Here is a 21,355-nt window from a genome sequence, read left to right as displayed (position 1 = left end):
ATATTAAGCCACGGATGGGAGTAACTAAACTACTAACCATTTCAACAACTAAAATACCACAAATTCTCACGAAGGAATCAGCATTTCAAACTGCAACCATGCCTTAATAACAGCGCAAACTGAAAGTCAACAGGGGTGAACATGAACATTATAGCAGTTCTACATAGCAATAGCATAGACACACCATTTTTTACAACATCAACATGACGCTCAAGATAGCATAACAAGCACCAAGTGATGAGGCGCTACTTCAGACATACAAAGTGTTCGGTTCTACTAGTACTAAAAAAGTAAGAAGACAGAACAGAAAGCAAGGTTCATACAGGATAGATACTCCCAAGGGCACAACAAACAGCTAGTCGAAATCATTAAGATGGAGCCTGGCATCTTATAGCACCATGACGAATGGAGACTCCTTGTTCACAGCATCTTCTTCCTGCGCCTCAAACAATGGGACTGAAATCATGCTCTCTTGGAGGCGCTGCATAGTTAGCACAAAGTGGTTCCCAGGCTCCTTGGCTCGCACATATCCTAAAAACACACCATCAATGTCACAATGCAACAGACGGCCAACACACTGCTCGATCAACAGCTCACGCTCATTGATCACAGCCATCCTAGGGAGAGCATTGAGGTCAAACTTAAACGGTGGCAATGCCTCCATTGCTGACAAGTTAAACCGGTACTGAAAGCCCCAGGTTTCAGCATCATAGTCCTGCAACACCCAAACATCTAAATTGACAGTCATTGGTGGTGCAGCACAAGGCAAGGGAGCCGCACATATCCAACAATGTCACCTTCTCACCCAACTGTGCTGGGCGGCTCATCTGCCAGAATGTCTCGGCTACGGTGTCAAATACCGTTATGTTGAGGCCTGTTGCCCATGTTGCCCAGTGCAGGCGAGCACGATTGTGGACTGGTGGAGTATTGAAGGACAGGGTAGGAAACCCATATTTTCAAATTGTCGGCCATTGGATGCATCTTGGCTGGTCCGATCCAACTGTGAGTATGAAGTAATCAGGCAACTCAGTTGGGACGGCAGCCCCAATGAGTACCAAGTACGGCATTTGGTTCAAGTATGACGCCCAGAGAACCCGGTGTTCTCCAGATGTGTGGAGCCGGTAGAAGCCGACTACGCCGACGGCGCTGAAGCCTGGCCGTCGTGGAGGATGTGGCAGGGAAGCACACTTGCGGGTGGTAGGGTTGCAGATGTAGAAATTGGATTGCTTCTCCAGGATGAGGAGGCCATCACAAGCGGCATGGCATAGAGTCATCTCGTTTTTAAAGGGATCTGCGTTCCGGAGGACACGCTGTATCTTTTGATCACTAGGGGATCCGGCATGGCGGTAGATGCCCTCTATGTTTTTGATGATGGGGAGCGAGGGCTGGCGGTGGTGGTGGTTGAGGATGAACGCGTTGGTGGAAGTGCCGCTGCGCCACGACTGGCGGACGGCACGGCACCGAAGTACATCCTTGGCCGGCAGCCGGACAAGGATCTCGTCAACGACAAGCCACTCGGGCAGGTCGTCGAACACGGTCACGCCGCTGCTGTTCGGCATGTTGAATGCTAGCTGTTAAGAAAAAAAAAAGAACAAGCAAACATTAGTGTGGCGCATGAAGAAGAAACGTGATTTACTAAAAATCACTGTGGTGAAACTTCGAGTTTGGTCACTCTCCTCTTTTTATGGTGGACCGTTAGATTTATCAGCCGATTCTTGCTGCCATCAGTTTGGTCACTCATTTTATGGTGGACCGTTAGATCTATGCAAGTGGACCGGTGTTGGTTTTTGAACTTCTTTGTTCCTGATACCGCGCTGTGTCATTTGTGTGCATGCAGGTGTGAGGTGTGCGTGCTGGGCAACGAATCAGATCAGACTCCCTTGTATTTCAATTTTTGGTTTCAGAAAAAAATCAGTTTCATTTACACATATCAGACGTATAAATTATTCGCATTTGTTGTCATGGAGTAATTGATTTTTTTGCATGATCATAATCACCATATGAGAGCGACGACGCAATTTAAAAGAAAGTCTGCAGATTTAATAATTTTATACATTTACACATATCTGAAATGTAATGATTAAAGAGTACTACTTGCATTTTTGCAGTGACATTTACTCGTATCTAAAATGCAAAATTTACTAGTATTTGCAGAAACAAAAAAACATGTAACATCTACACGTAACTAAAATGTACTAAAAAAAATACTAGTTGTAAAAATTTATACAGATCTAGACTGACTAGATCCAGAAAGGAGCATTCTGATGAGCTCAAGCTACAGCAGTTTCATCCGTGCGGATCAGCCTTCTAAAAAGAGTTTCGTGAGAAAAGCAGGAGCGATAGAGAAACAAGAAATCATTGGACGCATGAAAATAGAAGAGAAAAAAAAGCAGATGGGCGACGATTTCGGCGATCTATCCGCTGAAAGGGGAGAATGGCAGGAGAGGGCCGAGAGGATTTACTCTGGAGGCGGCGCGACGGTGTTCCGTTCCCGGCGTCGCGACGGTGTTCCGTTCCCGGCGGCGTCTCTGGACTGACGATCTGGCGAAGCAAAGGGTCGGATGAGAAAGGGAAAAGAGGAATTAGAACGGAGCCGACGAGGCAACCTGGCACGGGACTCACCGGTCACCACGGACGGCTCGAATCTTGTCTTGGCTGGAAGACGACGGGGAAGAAGAAGGCGATGAGCAGGCGCAGAGTCTTCTTGGCGAAGCAGGTGAAACCTGCAAGCGGCCGATGGGACAAGACGAGCTGTGCTAGTGGACTGGAATTGATGAGGGGACCCAAAGGAAAGGAGGTGGAGGAGACGAAGCATCTCGGAGGCCAACCCTCGAAACACCAGCGTCAGTCCTAAAATTGAGGTAAATACATAAGTCTTAGAACTTGTTCGTGACGGTCAGTTTGGTGCATAAACTTGTAAAATACGTGTTTCTGGTCATATAACTTGCGTGGGCGTGCAAATACGGTCACATTATCCGTACATAGGTGTATTCGCTGCCTATGTGGCATGCCAACATGACCAGGACCGATGTTTTTTTTTAAAACACCCTTATTTTTCTACTTTGTACAAAAGCACTCCAACAATAGTTGCCCGCTGGATCCCATTGTCAATGTACATTGTAAATATATTGGGTCCATTGTCAGTGGCTAGTGCACGTGATGTTACTGTTTTTCAGAAACACGCTTGTTTTTTTTTACTTTGTGCAAAAGCACTCCAACAATAGTTGTCCGCTGGGTCCTACGGTCAGTGTAAGTTGTAAATATATTGGGTTGGAAAAAATGGGACGAGCGAGTTCTAATCAACGACCTATTGTAATGGAGCCTGTCCACCCCAACTGATCGTACTTGGTATTTCATTTCGACTACTAAGGTATATCACCTCTAAAATAAAAAGTGCACATTCTGAATATATTTTCATTTCTCTAGATTTTCAAATTTAAAATTATTTGGATTCAAACCAATTTTTAGATGAATTATTCGAAACAAAATTATGTACATTCATTCTGCGCTATATATTCTTTTCTCTAGATTTTTTAATTTAAAATTATTTGAATTCAAACAAAATTTATTTATTTATTCCGGAGAAAATATACATACATTCATTCTGACCTATGTTTTCTTTTATCTAGATTTCCAATTTAAAATTATTTGAATTCGAACAAAATTTCCATTGATTTGTTCGAAAGAAATTTACGTACATTCATTATGAACTATATTTCTTTTATATAGATTTTTCAAATTCAAATAAAAATTAGTTGATTTGTCCGAAAAAAAATTACGTACATTCATTCTGACCCATATTTTCTTTTATCTAGATTTTCAGATTTAAAATTATTCGAATTCAAACAAAATTTTGTTGATTTGTCCCAAAAAAATACGTACATTCATTGGGCACTATATTTCCTTTTATCCTTATTTTCAAATTTTAAATTATTTGAATTCAAACAAAAAATTAGATGATTTGTCCAAAAAAAAACTATATTCCGCTTTTCTCGTTTGGTTTCTACTTTAACTCGTACGGTTTATCTTATATAAAGCTAATTGTGCTCTATAAACGTCAACAGTAAGAGGTCAAGTGGCTATCTAAGCTAGGCGAATCATAGCAGGTTGTGTGTTTGAATCCTGTTGCCGCTCTAGCACTTTTTATTCTATTTGAGGATTTTCTACATAAATAAATAAAATGCAAAGGTGCTTTTTGAAAAAAAAAGTGCATGCAGATTACCCACTGCGCCAGCCACTGACAGTGGGCCCCTGCCATGTTGGCAAGCCAAGCGTGCACATTATACAGTAGAAAAGCACCGTATATGAACAGAAAGACAAGTTAGATGACCAGAAATATGTATTTTACAAGTTTATGCACCAAATTGACCATCGCGTGCAAGTTCTGTGACTTATGATGTATTTACCTCCCTAAAATTCTATCGGTCCGCAAGCAAATCCGGGGTATTGCGGGAGTCCGGTCCACCGCCATGTTGGACTCACACATCCGGCTCACGTATGATGCGTTTGGTTCTGGTCGCTTCGGGGTTTTAATTTTTTTTCTCACCTAAGCATGGCTTTGGCCTTAGAGCAACTCCAATGGGGCGACCCAAACAGACGGCACATTTGTCTGTTTTTTGTCCGTTTGGGTCGGCCGCCCGCCGGGCGTCCGTCCACTTTTGCATTTGGGTCGGCAATGCGCCCAATGCGCCAATCCATTTCATGTCCGCATTCAACTTTTAAATAAAAAAGGCCCGCGGCCGATAATGCCAGCGGCCATGTCTCATGCCGGCACCATGCCAGCACCGACATACAATGCCGACTTCAGAAAATACCACAGTTCATGCTGGCGCACTCGCTAGCCGGCCGGCACACATACCAGCACACAAAAAATGGTGGGACTTGAGTTCGACCACGCCATCGCGGCTCCCGTGGTCATGCCGGCACACCTGCCGGCATACAAAAAGACGGCCCTCGACGCCATAGATCACTCGTCCTCGAACTTGAGCATGTCGGCCTGCATCTTCTCGAACCACGGCCTCTTCCTTGGCGACAAAGGTGTTGAGATCCACCTTCATGATCTCCATCCCGGTCATCATGCTTGCAAGAGCCACTTCTTTCGCCTTTGCCTTTGCGTTGGCGGCCTCGATCTCTAGCATCTTGGCTTGCTTCTCCGCCTCGAGCTCGAACATCTTGGCTTGCTTCTCGGCGTCAAGATCAAGCCTCGTTCTTTGGATCTCCATGAAAGCATCCATTTGCCCCGCCTTGAAACGTCGGCGCTCCTCCTCTCTTGAGTCCTTCTTATTCATCATGCCGTCCACACTTGCGATCAAGGCGTTGGTGGCCGCATCTCGCTTGTCCTCCTTCTTGGAGTTTGTCTTCCCCCGCGGCCGTGCCGGCTCGCCCTCCCCAACATCCTCCACGGCGCCCTTCCCCTCACGTGCCTTGAGCGCGGCATATTGTGCATTGAACTTCTCTTCGTTCTTGATGACCCGATAGCAATGGGAGAGGTTGAAGCACTTGCCATTGTGTTGAACCTTGAATGCCTCCAAAGCTTGAAATGCCTACAAAATGTTTCCATGCAAGCATATGGGCAAGTGATAGCAAATGAAGACGTAAAAGAATGATCTTGATGGCACAAAAGAGGGCGGCTTGCTTGCTATCATACCATGTCTTGCACGCCGATGCCGCTCACGGGGCGGGCCTTGACGCTCTCAAGGGTGGCGCAAAACTTGTTGCACTCTTGTTGGATCACCCTCCACCGCTTGGAAATGGAGACCCACCAGCGCGTGCTCACAAATTGGTAAGGTGGAAACTTCTTGCGCTCATGAAACTTGCGGTGCACACGAGTCCAAAAGGTCGAATGCTTTTGCTCGGCGCCCGTCTTTGAGTCTTGTCCAATGTCTCGCCAACACTCGCAAAGAAGCTTGTCCTCGGCAGCTGTGTACGCCTTCGTGCGCTTGCTCTTCCGCTTCGGCTTAGGACCGACGGTTTGGTTGGCGAGCTCGTCCTCGAACAAAGGCTCCACTTCGATGTCGCACTTGTCCTCTTCCTCTAGCCCATACTCCTCCAGGAACTCGTGGTCGAGGGGGAAGCCGTCCAGGTCGATGCCGACCTGATCACGCATGAAGGCCGCCTGCTCGGGATCATAGCCAGCGGCCGGCGTGAACGCCCCGCGGCCGTCCTGGCTTTGTGTCTCGTCGGAATCGTAGCCAGCGCCCGGCGCACCACCCTCGAAGATGAGGTTTTGCATGTAGTCCTCGTCGACGGTGGTCGGCATTTCCTCGAACAAGTTACGGGCGTCCGGGAGCCCGCCGGCTGGTGTCTGTCGCGCGCGTTTCCTCGTGTTGCCGGACGACGAGCCACCGACCACCGGGGTGGCGTTGAGGTCGATGGGCGCGGACGCGGGCGTGGAAGGCGCGACCACGCTCACGTCGGGTGAGCACTCCCCGGAGAGGCGGGAGGCCTGCGGGTAGACGTGGAAGCCGGGAACCGGGTTGCAAACCGACGCGCGGGGTGAGTCGGGCAGCACCATCCGAGGAAACGCCGACGAGCCGGTGCTGGTCGCGGCGACGGCGGCTTGGAGGACGTTGTGCTGGCTAGGGTTTACCCCTAGCATGTAGAGCGCATCCCTCGTTGTCGCGGCGACGCGGGCGTTGGTGAACTCCTGTTACGCGGCGGCGACGGCGGCCTCGTCCCTCGCGTCCGCGGCGTGCCTCCGGCCCTTCCTTTTGGCCGACTCCCTTGCCCGCTGTTTGCACCTCTTGAGCACTGCGCTGGATTTCCCCAAAGAGGAGAGGATGATGCAGCAAAGTAGCGTAAGTATTTCCCTCAGTTTTTGAGAACCAAGGTATCAATCGAGTAGGAGGCTACGCGCGAGTCCCTCGTACCTACACAAAAACAATAGCTCAACGCAACCATCGCGCTTAGGGGTTGTCAATCCCTTCATGGTCACTTACGAAAGTGAGATCTGATAGAGATGATAAATAATATTTTTGGTATTTTTGGTATAGAGATGCAAAGTAAAAAGTAAAAGCAAAGCAATAATAAAGTGATGGAGATTGATATGATGAGAAAGAGACCCGGGGGCCATAGGTTTCACTAGTGGCTTCTCTCAAGAGCATAAGTATTCTATGGTAGGTGAACAAATTACTGTTGAGCAATTGACATAATTGAGCATAGTTATGAGAATATCTAGGTATGATCATGTATATAGGCATCACGTCCGAGACAAGTAGACCGACTTCTGCCTGCATCTACTCTATTACTCAACTCATCGACCCTATCCAGCATGCATCTAGAGTATTAAGTTAAAAACAGAGTAACACCTTAAGCAAGATGACATGATGTAGAGGGATAGTTTCATGCAATATGATAAAAACCCCATCTTGTTATCCTCGATGGCAACAATACAATACGTGCCTTGCTGCCCCTTCTGTCACTGGGAAAGGACACCACAAGATCGAACCCAAAGCTAAGAACTTCTCCCATGGCAAGAACAACCAATCAAGTAGGCCAAACCAAACTGATAATTCGAAGAGACTTGCAAAGATAACCAATCATACATAAAAGAATTCAGAGAAGATTCAAATATTATTCATAGATAGACTTGATCATAAACCCACAATTCATCGGTCTCAACAAACACACCGCAAAAAGAAGATTACATCGAATAGATCTCAACAAGAGAGGGGGAGAACATTGTATTGAGATCTAAAAGGAGAGAAGAAGCCATCTAGCTACTAACTATGGACCCGTAGGTCTGAAGTAAACTACTCACACTTCATCGGAGGGGCTTGGATGATGATGTAGAAGCCCTCCGTGATCGATGCCCCCTCCGGCGGAGCTCCGGAACAGGCCCCAAGATGGGATCTCATGGATACAGAAAGTTGCGGCGGTGGAATTAGGTTTTTGGCTCCGTCCTCGATCGTTTGGGGGTACGTAGGTATATATAGAAGGAAGGAGTATGTCGATGGAGCTTCGAGGGGCCCACGAGGCAGGGGGCGCCCCCTGGGGGGCGCGCCCTCCACCCTCGTGACCGCCTCGTGGCTTTCTTGACGGAGGGTCCAAGTCTCCTGGATCTTATCTGATGAGAAAATCACATTTCCGAAGGTTTCATTCCGTTTGGACTCCGTTTGATATTCTGTTTCTCCGAAACACTGAAATAAGCAAAAAAACAACAATTCTGGGCTGGGCCTCCAGTTAATAGGTTAGTCTCAAAAATAATATAAAAGTGGAAAATAAAGCCCAATATAGTCCAAAACAGTAGATAATATAGCATGGAGCAATCAAAAATTATAGATACGTTGGAGACGTATCACTGTTCGGGTGTCAGCGCCTTCTTCGGCTTGGTCGCGGCGGCGGTCTTGCACGGGGCACGAGGCTTGCCTTTCCCAGAGGGGGCGACGACGCCGGACGAGGTGAGGGAGGCGAGGCCGGCAGCGGCGTCGAGGTCGATGGCGTCCTCCATGGCTGGTTGGGGGGCGGGGGCGCACGCGGGCGGGAGCGTTTTTAGGGAAAATAGGGGGGAATGTCTGTGGATGCCACTGACCGGCGGGCCCGGGAAGAGGAGTAGGCGCGCGCGCGCGTCCGTCTCGTGTCCGCACCGACGCAAATCCGGCTTAAAATTGGGCCTGTAATGGGTCGCCCGCGGACGAAAAACGGACGCGCGTCTGTTTGGGTCGGCGCGTTAGGCCGCCACTTTTGTCCGCGCCGACCCAAACGGACGCGGGCGGACAAAATGGGTCGGCCCATTGGAGTTGCTCTTATATGAATTTGCTACTTGCTGACGTATTTTGTGTGTGCGTTGGTATTGGTTGTGTGCATCATAATTGTGCAGAGGTCGGGTGTATGCTCATTGTTTATCCTTTTGATGCTTCATTTTGCATCAATAAAATCTATCTTTTGTCGAAAAATGCCCCTAGGTAAGTTTCTTCTTGTAGCTTGGCGCTTCTTCTTCGAATCAATTTTCTGGGCTCCGATCATACTCAAGTTTGTCCGTAGGAACGGATTAGACAGGGTTTCGGGCGCAAATTCCTGGTAGCTCCTCGGTGCGGCGTGGTTACACTTTCTTGTCATGCATATGCGACGAGGAGATTTAGTTTGAGGTTCTTTGAATCGATTCAAGGATTCAACTGCGACAACTGCAGCTCGAGGACACTGATCCTTAGGGGCATATTCATGAAAGAACACTTCTGTATTGTCATCGACAAGATCAGGCTGGCTTTGTTATAGGATTGGCAAAAACAACACGTCAACCAGTGGCGGAGCTACACCTGAACAAAACAATGCCATGGCCCGCCTAGCCCTAGACCAATATACAAAGGAGTGAAGGTAAATTTGTACCAAAATTTAGGATCCCCTGTAGCCTAACCAGTCTGCCCATCCAACATTTTGAAGGCGTCACTGGTCGTCGTACATTTGGGACCATCGAACAACCTAAGAGCAACTCCAACCGTCCGACCCAAACGGACGACGTTTTTGTTCGCTTTTTGTTCGTTTGGGCTGGCCGCCCGCCCAGCGTCTTTCCTTTTTTAGATTTGGGTTGGCAGTGCGCCTAACGCGTCGACCCATTTCATAACCGCGTATGGTGTATATCATGCCAGCGACCATGTCGTCGCCATGGTTTTGGCGCAGGGTCTCGCGCCTCTCCCGCGGTTTTTCACCGACGAGGATCGTCGTGTTCACTGGAGGCGGCAGCGTCGCCTCGCCATCGCCGAGATGGACGTGGAAGCCATGGTGGTGTGGCGCGAACGCTTTCCGCAGGAAATCGTCGATAAGCGCCAGTTCTACAAGCAAAGGAGGACGGAGAGGGAGGCGAGGAGGACAGAGCGAGCCGCCTATCGGGAGGACAAGCGTGCGCGGAAGCAGGCCGCTCAATTGAAACTGAAACTACGAGAAATGTCGGGGTGGTACTTCGAGGACGAGCAGTATGCTGACGCCTACATTCAGACGTCGGAGGAGAACATTATCGAGTCGGAGTCGGAAAGCGACGACGAGTAGTTGGTCTTTTCTTTTATCTGTGTACCCTACAACTATCTATGTATCATTTTTCTATCGGAAAAAATGGCCAGCGGCGCCGGCGACGAAGCAGGCGGGGAGGGTGTGCTGTTGGATGTGGAGAGACCAATATGCCACTGACTAGCAGGCCCAGGAAGAAGAAAGGGCGAGCGCGCGCGTCTGTCTTGTGTCCGCGCCGATGCAAATCCGGCTCAAAAATGGGTCAGGAATGGGTCGGTAGGCGGATGAAAGCGGACGCGCATCCGTTTAGGTCGGCGTGTTGGGCCGACTTTTGTGTCCGCACCGATTCAAACAGATGGCGACAGATGAAATGGGTCGCCCCATTGGAGTTGCTCTAAACTGACCCAATTTGGGATCCCCTGTAGCTGACTCATTTTGAAGGCGTCACTGGTCGTTCGATGGTCCAAGGTGTTTGATGTAATTTTTATTATATTTAGGTTGTTTTATATTTCTGACGTGGACCTTAATAATCATCTTTTTCTAGAAAAAGGTTTACTATGATGAAGCTTATTTATCTCTTGTTGAATGGGGTCAGTTTTAGCAGAGTGTTGCTGCTATACACTTTGAAAAACCCCGTTTAGCAGATGGAAGATTAATGATTTCTGCAGTTATATCCGTTCGTTCGTTCGTTCTTCTCAGTCAAAGCGCTGCTTCCTCCCTTCCCTCATCAATTCCACCCCACGTAGCACATCTACCCTCTGCCCGTCCAGTCCCATCGTCGACAGCTTGCAGAGAGTGGTGCACTGCGCGTTTCACACCGCCCGCCCTCCTCCTTACACACACACTTCGCCACCAGCCTCCCATGAAATATCCAGAACATTTTGGAAAAAAGTCCTTCAGTTCTCCGAGAATTGCACACAGGTACAGTAGTCCCTCAGATGCCACTGGATTAGAGATCCGAAGGCCCAAAAGCTCATATCACGGGAGCACCTGTGCCTCGAGATACTCACTCACCAGCCTCCCCTCTCCCCTTTTGCACAATGCCAACCCCTAAAACGGACCGTCGATGCGTCCGCAAACAGTGGTAGAGGAGCCGGGCATAGTAGCCGGCCATCCAACTATGCCCGCATACATTTCAAATGACGATCATCATACACCCCGGATGATTTTCATTTACACCGGACCCATTTATTACATTTTTGACATATTGCATTAAATAAAAGTGTCCGCACCTACTATAAATCTTCGACGGCGCCCACCCTCCAGATCCTTGTTGTGCCTTTCTATGTCCATGTCTGGCGCCGTGAGCCCTGAAAAGTGAAGTTGCGTCGCTGGTGAGGATGAGTAAGACATAGGACACATACTTACCCACATGGGACACGAGGCACCGTCGTCTCCAATGTCCTAGCTACTCTTCCTCGTCGGAGTCAACGACCTGACCGTCGTCGATGGAGGTGAGGTCGATGATAGACGTGGATGGGTCGGTCTCGTGGTCGTAGTGGCGCCAATGGCAAGCAACTGTCGGTGTTTCTGTCGGTGACAGCCTGCACGTCCGCCGCCACCGCACGAGTGTTGACGGCGGCCTTGTAGAGTGCCCGCTGCTCCTCAACGAGTTTGAATTCTCCGTGGCCATGGTTGAACAACCTCCTCGCTCACGAACTCATCATATATCTGGCCCTCTATTTGCCGGTAATACGCGAGGAGGTCAAGGTTGTAGCCCTGCTGCTCTTGTGCGTACTGGAACTCCGACACCGGCTCCTCCTCCGCCATAACGGTGTCGAAGTGAGCTCGTGTCTGCTCCATGGTCAAGTCGGCATGGACCAATGCAAGCAGGGGCTCCGTTTCATCGTCGGAGGCTTCCTCCATGGCTGGGTCATCATTGCTCACCTCCGGCGAGCTTGCTAGCAAACCTACCTGTATTCGCTACGCACAACATCCCTACCAGCTGACTGCAAGGCTGGTCACCTCGTGATTCTGCTCCATCGACGGACTCTTCCACATCGCTCTAGAACTCGTGGTCATGGTGGAGGTGGCACACATAGGAAGATTGGAAGAAGATATGTTTGTATTGTGGATGGTGTTGGTCCAGGACGTGTTTAAATAGCGGGTGCTGGACAGCCAAGCGGCGGGTTATGTCAATGCAGGCGCCGGAGCGGGATTTTTGGACTGCCGCACCTTTTTAATGCCGATGGATGAACATATGGGCAATTGGTTCTAATGTGGTAGATAGACGTCCCACCCCATCCAATCACGTTGCTCCAGCCTAGAACAATCGCGGAGACCACGGCGCGATGCGGGCGGTGCTCGATCAACACGCCACTTCAATGCTGGCTTTAGTGAGAGGTCACGTCCACTCTGGGCTAGCATGAATGCGACGCTAGCGCTCTGGACCGGCATGATTGTGCGACAATCGATTCGTGTGGGCGTGGGAGAGGTTTTCTGATCCGAGGTAGCGGACTCTTATGTTACAGCAGTCCGGACCCTCCCGCAAACCGCTTGGTCTGGTTTACGGGATTTCAGAAATTAGGACTGGCCCGCGGACCGATGAGGTACCATTTTGGATGGCAAACTGTGTTCAGACAGCTACATCCGAATGTATGCACACGTTTTAAGGGTCCGTGTTGGAGATGCCCTTGTTAGTCGCCAAAGTCCCTTCTTCCCTTGGACATATACGCCCTCCAAAGATGACGGGCGGAGGGGGGGGGGGGGGGACATCGCCGCCAGTGGCGGAGCGAGAAAAAATGTATCACTGGGGCCGAGTGTTGTTAGAACTGATTAGGGGGGAGGGGCAAGCCATTAAAAAACTGATTTTTAACAGCAAATAATCACTATTTTTCACTGTTCATTAAAAAAATGCACTAAATCCCTGATTTTAGGGGGGGGGGGGGGGGGGGCTGCGGGTCCCCCGTCCCTGCCACTGATCGTCGCCCTCACTCGATCATGCCGCTCCAAAGCAGAGTAAATCCTCTTTCTTATACCTATCTTTACATTATGTGCCTTAAGCCCATAGATCGCCGAAGCAGTTTCTTCATGTGCCAAATTCGTTGTTTTTCTCTCTTTCTTTTTTCGCGTGTTGTTCGAATCTTTGCTTTTCTTTTTTGTCTTACTAGTTAAATGCCCACACGATGCTATGAGCCATAATTCAAATAAAATGTATTGCTATTTGCCAACAATGCTTGGAAATTCGAAGGGAGCACCTAGACGCCAATTAGCTAAAACAAAAATAGTGTTTTCGTCTAACTCGCTTGCCGCTGCTAATGTTATTTTTCCTCCCAACACCGTCTCCTTTCTCCACCCGGTCAACCCGACCACCTCCACCAGCCTAATTGCATGTTGTCGCCGTGTGCCACCCCACACCCTGGACGAGCCGCCATCACCCCTAGCCATCTCTCTAAACTCGACCATCATCTCCAACACCAATGACTGCGGACGACCTCTATGAAGGTGGGTATTTTAAAAAATACAATAATTACATTTTGAAGTTTCAAAAAATTCTGAAAAAAATTATACACATTCATATAAATGTATTCTACATGTGTATAAAATCTCACAACGAAATACATTACGGTGAGAGCTACACAAAAAAGAGAAAAATCATGCATTTCTAATACTGAACAGTGTTTGCACTGTTCATCAATTTGAAAACCGTGATTTGTCTTTTTTTGTGTAGCTCTCATCATAATGTATTTCATCTTCAAAATTTACACACATGTAGAATATATCCATGTTAAATGTATGTTCTTTTCAGAATTTTTTGAAACTTTAAAATATGTTTTTTGATTTTTTCAAAATACCCACCTCCATGGAGGTCGACCGCCGTTGGCATTTTGCGCCCCACGCACCCCTTACTCAGACCCGTCAACCCTCTGCCTTGTCTCTCCTCCATTGGGTGTTTCCAAACTCATTTTGATAAAGTCGTTCTCCATAAATCATGCTAATCATCGATGCTTTTATTTAGAGAGCTAAAGATGCAAAGTTGACACACTAATCTTTACTCAAGAAGTCTTGAAGCGAGTATAAAAAAAATCATGTAGCTTCACAAACGAATTGTATATGTATGTTGTGCTATAGCAATGCCAAAATTATCTTTCCAAACATTGGAAAAAACAAAATACTTATTTGATCATTTTAGAAGAAATGAAAAGGATTACCAAATATATGTGACATGCATTGAAAAACTGCAGATTTTGAATCAGCTTTTGCGTGTATTCATATTCCACTACTATATGATGAGCCATAATAACTAACCGTCCTCCATCAGCTCTCACAAATATAAGGAACTCCTATCCTTGATGCACTAAACTAACTTTCAATTTCATCACGACCAGTTCTTGCCCTCATCGCCCTGCTAGGATGAAAAAGATACTGAAAATAAAGTGATATGGGTACATCAAGCAATGAGGATTACAAATATGGAGAGATGCACTGGAAATTCTCAAAAAAAAATAAAGAGGTGTGTTTAGGGCACATCTAGATGTGTTCTAGTTATTGCACATCTAAATGAGTGAATCAAGCATAAAGAGAAAGAGAAAAAAAGAAAAAGAAAATATCCACACGAATCTCAACGTAAGATCAATGACATAGGACTTAGATGTGCAATATTTAGAGCACAGATGTGCTTTAGCAAAATTGTAAAGTTTAATATGATGGCCTCGATCTTAATTTATCTCGTGTTGAACGGGGTTAATGGTTTTAGCAGACGGAAACTTAAAGATTTCTTCAGGTTACTGGTGCAGGAGCTGGGTCTGAACGCATCCGAGCGCTTCTTCTCTCCCCTCATCAGTTCCACTTCCACCCCTACGCAGCAGCAGCAGCGCAGCTACTTTCTGCTCGTCCAGTCCCATCTTCCACAGCTTGCAGCTGGCAGCACTGGCAGAGAGTGGTGCACGCCGTGATCCAGTTTCACACCGCCCATCCTCTTCCTTGCACGCTCACCGCCAGTTTCGCATCCGAGGTTGGTCGCCAAAGTGACTTCTTTCCCCGGGCGCCTGCCCTCCATAGACGCCGGCAGGAAGACCGTCGCCCTCGCTCGACCGTGCCGGCTCCAAAGCAGAGTAAATCCTCTCGGATCTCTCCGTCCATTCTCTCCTCTCCGCTCCTCTAAGCCGGTAGATCGGCGGAGCGCTTCTTTCTTGCGCCAAATCCGTCGCTTATTTTTATCTTTTGCTTTTCTTTTTTCTCTTGCTTGCTAGTATCAGCGAGGAACCAGCATCCCGGGCAGCGGCGACGCGACCGTGTTGGACGACCTGCCGGAGTGGCTTGTCGTCGACGAGATCCTCTCCCGTCTGCCTGTCAAGGACGTGTTCCGCTGCCGCGCCGTCCGCAGGTCGTGGCGCAGCGGCACGTCCACCGACGCCTTCATCCTCGGCCACCACCGCCGCCAGCCCTCGCTGCCCATCATCGAGCACGACCATGGCATCAGCCTCCGCCTCCAGTGGTCAGAAGATACGGCCCCTGCTCCGGTACGCAAGCCTCGATATATATGCATGCGCTTCATAACCTGTGACGGGCTCCTCATCTTGTGGCGGGGTTCAGATTTCTACATCTGCAACCCGGCCACCCGCAAGTGCGCCCCGCTGCCGCATCCTCCACGACAACAGTTCATCAGCCCCATCACCGGAGTCGACGTGCTCGGCTTCTACCCGGCACCAGCCATCTGGAGAATACCGGGTGCTCTGGGTGTCGTACGCCTCGTACGCCTCACCCATGGGGACATTCCTCGCCGCTGTTGAGGTTGAGCAGCCTGATTACTTTGTCTTCACCGTGGGATCGGACCAGCCAAGACGCATCCAATGGCCGACAGTTTCAGAAGATGGGTGTCCTGCTGCCCGGTCCAACCATCCACCAATCCATCATCGTGGTAGCCTGCACTGGGCAATGGGTTGCAGCATAACGGTATTTGACACCATAGCCGAGACATTCCGGCAGATGAGCCGCCCGGCACAATTGGGCAGCTACGTGCTATTATTGGATACGGGCGACAACCTTGCTTTGTATGCCAGCACGGCAGCACCGACCATGACCGCGTCACTGTGGATGTCTGGGTGCTGGAGGACTATGATGCACAGATCCGGGGGTTTCGATACCGGATTAACTTGTTAGCGATGGAGGCATCTCCACCGCTTAAGTAGTGGAAATCTATCCCTAGGCTGGCTGTGATCAACGAGCGTGAGCTGTTGATGGCGCAGCGTCCTCATCGTCTGTTGCATTGTGACATTGATGGTGTGTTTTTAGGAAATGTCGAAAGCGAAGAGCATGAGAACCACTTGACGCTTTCTTGGCATCGCTTCCATGAGAGCATGGTTTCAGTCCCATTGTTTGAGGTGCAAGAAGAAGTAGATGCCGTGAGCAACGAGCCTCCTCCATTCGTCATGGTGCTACAAGATGATGCGATGCTCCATCTTAATGGGTTGGACTAGTAGTTTCATGTGCCCTTGGTAGTATCTACCCTATATGTGTATGAACCTTGCTTTCTGTTCTATGTTCTTACTTTTCAGTACTACTAGTAGAACCAAATCGAACACATTGTATTTCTGAAGTAGTACTCTAGTATCATCGCTTCGTATGTATCTTGAACATCGTGCTAATGTATGTTATGAACAATGTGTTGGGCTAAGTCCCTCCACATGGAGGTGTGTTGGCAGCCCAACATCAGCCCACACAAGTCCAACACATATGAACCGTTGATCTATTCTGCATCCAACGGTTGTGAGTGTTTCCTGGTGAAGGGAGCAAGGAGCCACCCCATCCCTTGCTGGGTGTGGCTGCCAGTGAGATCACACAAGAAAAAACACAACCTGAGAGAGGAAGAAGAAGAAGCAGAGGTTCTGTCCAGATTTGCTGCATCTGACTAGACAGTGTTCAAGCTGATGGTTGGAGGCTCAAACGTGCTTGGATCGACCCCAAACTTGGTGAGCTCATTCCTTACTTTGAGTACTTCGATCTGGTTAGCTGGTTTGAGGATTGGGTCAGTGGAGCATCAGATGTGAGAGTGGTTTTGTCAACTCTGACTGCTGCAGTTTCAGAACAGAGTAGTTTTGGGAGACGAATAGTTTGGGTAGGCAAACGATGTCCGATTGAGCTGAAATTTGGAGGGGATCTCAGAAACTCGTGCGTCTACTTGTCTGCCAAATTTGGTGCTGTTTGGTTCAACGGTTTAAGAGCAGTTTGCAAAACACTGGAGGGTACAGAAGCTGTGTAAACTCTGCTTTGCTGAAATCTTGTCTCTTGTGGTTTTTGTTGTTGTTGTTGCCGGTTGGCAATGTGGAGAGTGTGTTGTAAATCTCTCTAGAGGTTCTAGAGAAGACTTTGTACTCATCATTCTCATAGTAAAGTTGTGTGGATCGGTCGGTCATCCACAGCCGTGGTTTTTTTACGCCTTAAGTTGTGGAGGTTTTTCCACGTTAAATCCCGTGTCACATGTGCATGTTGTTTGTGTTATTCCGCTGCTTACTTGTTGGTTGAACCTGTCCTCAAAGTTCATCACAAGTGAAGGGGGCTGTGTAGTGTGCATATTTGCCGTGTCGGTGAATTTGTGCAGCGCATTGTTGTTGTCCAGCCTCAACAAAGTGGTATCAGAGCCTTGGTTTGCTTGTGCAAATTGCTGAGTTTCTTGTGGTGAAAGATGGAAGTGAATACCAGTAGAATGATATCTTTGAATGGTACAAATTATCAAGCATGGAAGGGCAAGATGGAGGACTTGTTGTATGTGAAAGAATACTGGAAGTCACTGTTCTTCACTGAGATGCCGGAGGGCATTGAGGAAGGTCAGTGGAAGGTACTTCATCACCAAGCTTGTGGGTTCATTCGGCAATGGGTCGATGATAATGTTTTGAACCATATCACTGATGAGACACATGCACACACCTTATGGCAGAAATTGGAGGAGTTGTTTGCCTGGAAAGAAGGTACAAACAAGATGTTCTTGATCAAACAGTTGATGTGCTTGAGGTACAAAGAGGGCACACTAATTGCAAATCATGTGAATACATTCCAAGGCATTATAAATCAGCTTTCTTCAATGGGAATAACATTTGAAGATGAAGTGAGAGCTTTGCTGCTACTAGGCTCATTACCGGACAGCTGGGAGACCTTTAAGGTCACGGTTTGCAATTCAGCACCTAATGGAGTTGTCACTTGGAATCTTGTGAAAACCAGGGTACTAAATGAAGAATCCAGAAAGGTGGCTGAAGCTAGTTCTTCCTCACATTCAGAGGTGTTGGTCACTCAGTCCAGGGGGAGAAGCAAGAGCAGAGGTCCAGGTAAAGGGGCAGAAAGAGGTAGGAGAAAATCAAAAAGTAAGTTTGCTGATTATGAGTGCCATCACTGCCATTAGAAGGGCCACATTAAGTGGCAATGTGACAAGTGGAAGAAAGACAAGAAGAAAAAGAAGAAGCAAGATCAGAAGCAAGTTGACAGTGATAGTGACACAGAGGGCAACCGAGTTACTGCAGTAGAAGAGGACATCATGCTTGTTATGCATGAAGAAAATGAGGGCAGATTTGGTTCCACTGTTGAGGAGAGGATCACTGTTGTTTCTGATGAAACCGTCAACCTTGTGGATGGTGACGAGATGATTTGGATATCAGACAGCGGTGCTACCATTCATGCTAGATCTCGCAGAGAGCTTTTCACTAACTATATCAGGTGATTTTGGTGTTGTGAAGATGGGGAAAAATGATAGAGTAGCCATTATTGGAAAAGGAGATGTGCATTTGGAGACCGCAAATGGTACAAAGTTAGTCCTCAAATCTGTGAGGCATGTTGAGGCACTTCATCTCAATATCATTTCAGTTGGTTTGCTTGATGGAGATGATTACTTCAGCAGTTTTGGTAAAGGGGAGTACAAGCTCACCAAAGGCAACATGATTGTTGCAAGAGGTAAAATGGTCTCAGTGTTGTATCATGTTCATGCTAAGCTCTTTAGTTCTTCTGTCAACGCATTAGAGAAGGATGATCATTGTGCTTTATGGCACAAGAGACTTGGGCACATGAGTGAGAAGGGGATGACAGTGCTAGCGAAGAAAAAATTGTTGAAGGGTGTGAAAGGAGTTCACATCAAGAAATGTTCAGATTGTCTAGCAGGGAAGCAACACAGAGTTGCCTTCAAGACTCTACCTCCTCACAAGAAGCCCGAGAAGCTAGACTTGATACATTCCAATGTTTGCAAAATGTTGGTAAGATCTCTTGGTGGTGCTAAGTACTTTGTGACTTTTATTGATGACTTTTCCAGGAAAGTTTGGGCCTTCACTTTGAGGACCAAAGATCAAGTACTAGGTGTATTCAAGCAATTCCAAGCCTCGGTTGAGAGAGAAACTGAGAATAAGATCAAGTGCATTCGCACTGATAATGGAGGAGAGTATATTGGGCCATTTGATGCATATTGTAAGCAGCAAGGTATTAGGCATCAATTTACTCCCTCGAAGACACCACAGCTGAATGGTCTTGCTGAGAGCATGAACAAGACAATTGTGGAGAGAGTTAGATGCTTGTTGTCAAGTGCAAAGCTACGCAAACACTTTTGGGGTGAGGCTTTGATGACTGCAGTTTATCTTATTAATCTCTCACCAAGTTACCCTTTCCAGGGAGATGTCCCTAACAGGGTCTGGTGTGACAAGGACGTCTCATATGACCACCTGAAGGTTTTTGGGTGCAAGGCCTTTGTTCATATTCCTCAAGATGAAAGGTCAAAGCTTGATTCGAAGACACGGCAGTGTATCTTTCTTGGTTATGGTGGTGATGAGTTTGGCTACAAGCTGTTTGACCCTATAGCAAGGAAAGTTGTGAGAAGCCGTGATGTTGTGTTTTTTGAAGACCAAACAATTGAGGATATTGTGAAGACAAAGGGGCAGGTTCCTCCTCAGCAGCAGCAAGACATTATTGATTCTGACCCAGTTCTTGCAGCTCCAGCTTATGTGCAAGTTGAAGCAGATGCAGAAGATGTACAAGATGATGTACATGGTGGTGCAGGTGAAGAAGATGCTCCCCAACAGTAACAACAAGAGTATGATGCTGAATTTGATGATCCGGATCAGCAGGAAGCACCAGCACCAGAAAGTCCACCAGCTGCTCCACTCAGAAGATCCAACAGGGGTCGAATTCCTTCCAGCAGGTATCCCTCAGATCAATACATGGTGTTATTATCTGACGGTTCAGAACATGAATGCTTTGCAGATGCAATGGAAGATGAGCACAAGAAGGAGTGGAAAAAGGCTATGCAAGAAGAGATGGATTCCTTGCATAAGAATCATACTTATGAGTTGGTGAAGTTGCCCAAGGGCAATTTTTTTTTGAAGAACAAGTGGGTCTACAGAATCAAGCAAGAAGAGCACACATCACATCCAAGGTACAAAGCCAGGCTAGTTGTAGAAGGATTCAGCCAGAGAAAAGGCATTGACTATGATGAGATCTTTTCTCCGGTTGTGAAGATGACATCCATCAGAGTAATCCTTGGCATGGCAGCAAGTCTCAACTTGGAGGTTGAGCAAATGGATGTGAAGACTGCATTCCTTCATGGTGAGTTGGAGGAAGAAATATACATGGAGCAACCTGAGGGGTTTCTTTTGAAAGGCAAAGAAGACTATGTGTGCAAGCTGAAGAAAAGTCTCTATGGCCTGAAACAAGCACCAAGACAATGGTACATGAAGTTTGAAACTGTCATGGGGGAGCAAGGTTACAAGAAGTGTAGCTCAGACCATTGTGTGTTTATTCAGAGGTTCTCAGGTGATGATTTCATCATATTATTGCTCTATGTTGATGATATTCTGATTGTTGGCAAGAATGTCTCTAGGATTGCTAAGTTGAAGAAGGAGTTGAGCAAATGTTTTGCCATGAAAGACTTAGGTCCAGCAAAGAACATTCTCGGAATGAGAATTGAGCGAGACAAAAATTGCAACAAGTTGTACTTGTCTCAAGAGAAGTATATTGAGAAGGTACTTCAGAAGTTCAGGATGGAAAATGCTAAAATTGTGAGTTGTCCACTAGCAGCCCATTTCAAGTTGAGCAGAAAGCAATGTCCTACCACTGATGTGCAGAAAAAGGAAATGCATCATGTTCCTTATGCTTTAGCGGTTGGGAGTTTGATGTATGCTATGGTATGTACAAGACCTGACATTGCTCATGCGGTTAGTACTGTGAGCAGATTTATGTCCAATCCAGGAAGACCTCATTGGGAAGCCATGAAGTGGATTTTGAGATATCTCCGGGGTAGCACAAATCTGAAACTTTGCTTTGGTGGTGGTGAAGCCAAGCTGGTTGCTTTTTCAGATTCTGACATGGTTGGAGATGTTGACAGAAGGAAGTCTACTTCAGGTTACTTGGTTACCTATGTAGGGGGAGCGGTGTCATGGCAAAGCAGACTGCAAAAGTGTGTGGCACTGAATACAACTGAAGCTGAATTTATTGCAGTAACAGAGGC

At 47.5% G+C, this 21,355-nt stretch overlaps 2 pseudogenes across 2 annotated transcripts; one reads left to right on the top strand and one right to left on the bottom strand.

The window, feature by feature from the left end:
• Positions 1-120: 120 nt before the first annotated feature.
• LOC125523489 (F-box protein At5g18160-like) lies at positions 121-2,846 on the bottom strand (annotated as a pseudogene). Its single transcript, XR_015610213.1, has 3 exons — positions 2,623-2,846; positions 2,463-2,541; positions 121-1,571 (listed from the first exon to the last, which is right to left on the bottom strand). The product of XR_015610213.1 is annotated as an F-box protein At5g18160-like (transcript).
• An 11,739-nt stretch (positions 2,847-14,585) lies between these two features.
• LOC125522872 (F-box protein At5g49610-like) lies at positions 14,586-16,591 on the top strand (annotated as a pseudogene). The gene is made up of 3 exons (XR_015609717.1): positions 14,586-14,776; positions 14,840-14,993; positions 15,132-16,591. The product of XR_015609717.1 is annotated as an F-box protein At5g49610-like (transcript).
• Positions 16,592-21,355: the final 4,764 nt, after the last annotated feature.

Source organism: Triticum urartu, chromosome 7A (assembly GCF_056163025.1).
Source record: "Triticum urartu cultivar PI428250 chromosome 7A, HENAU_Tu73, whole genome shotgun sequence".
NCBI lineage: Eukaryota > Viridiplantae > Streptophyta > Magnoliopsida > Poales > Poaceae > Triticum > Triticum urartu.
Note: the sequence above shows the minus strand (reverse complement) of the source record. Positions and strands in the feature narration are given on the sequence as shown.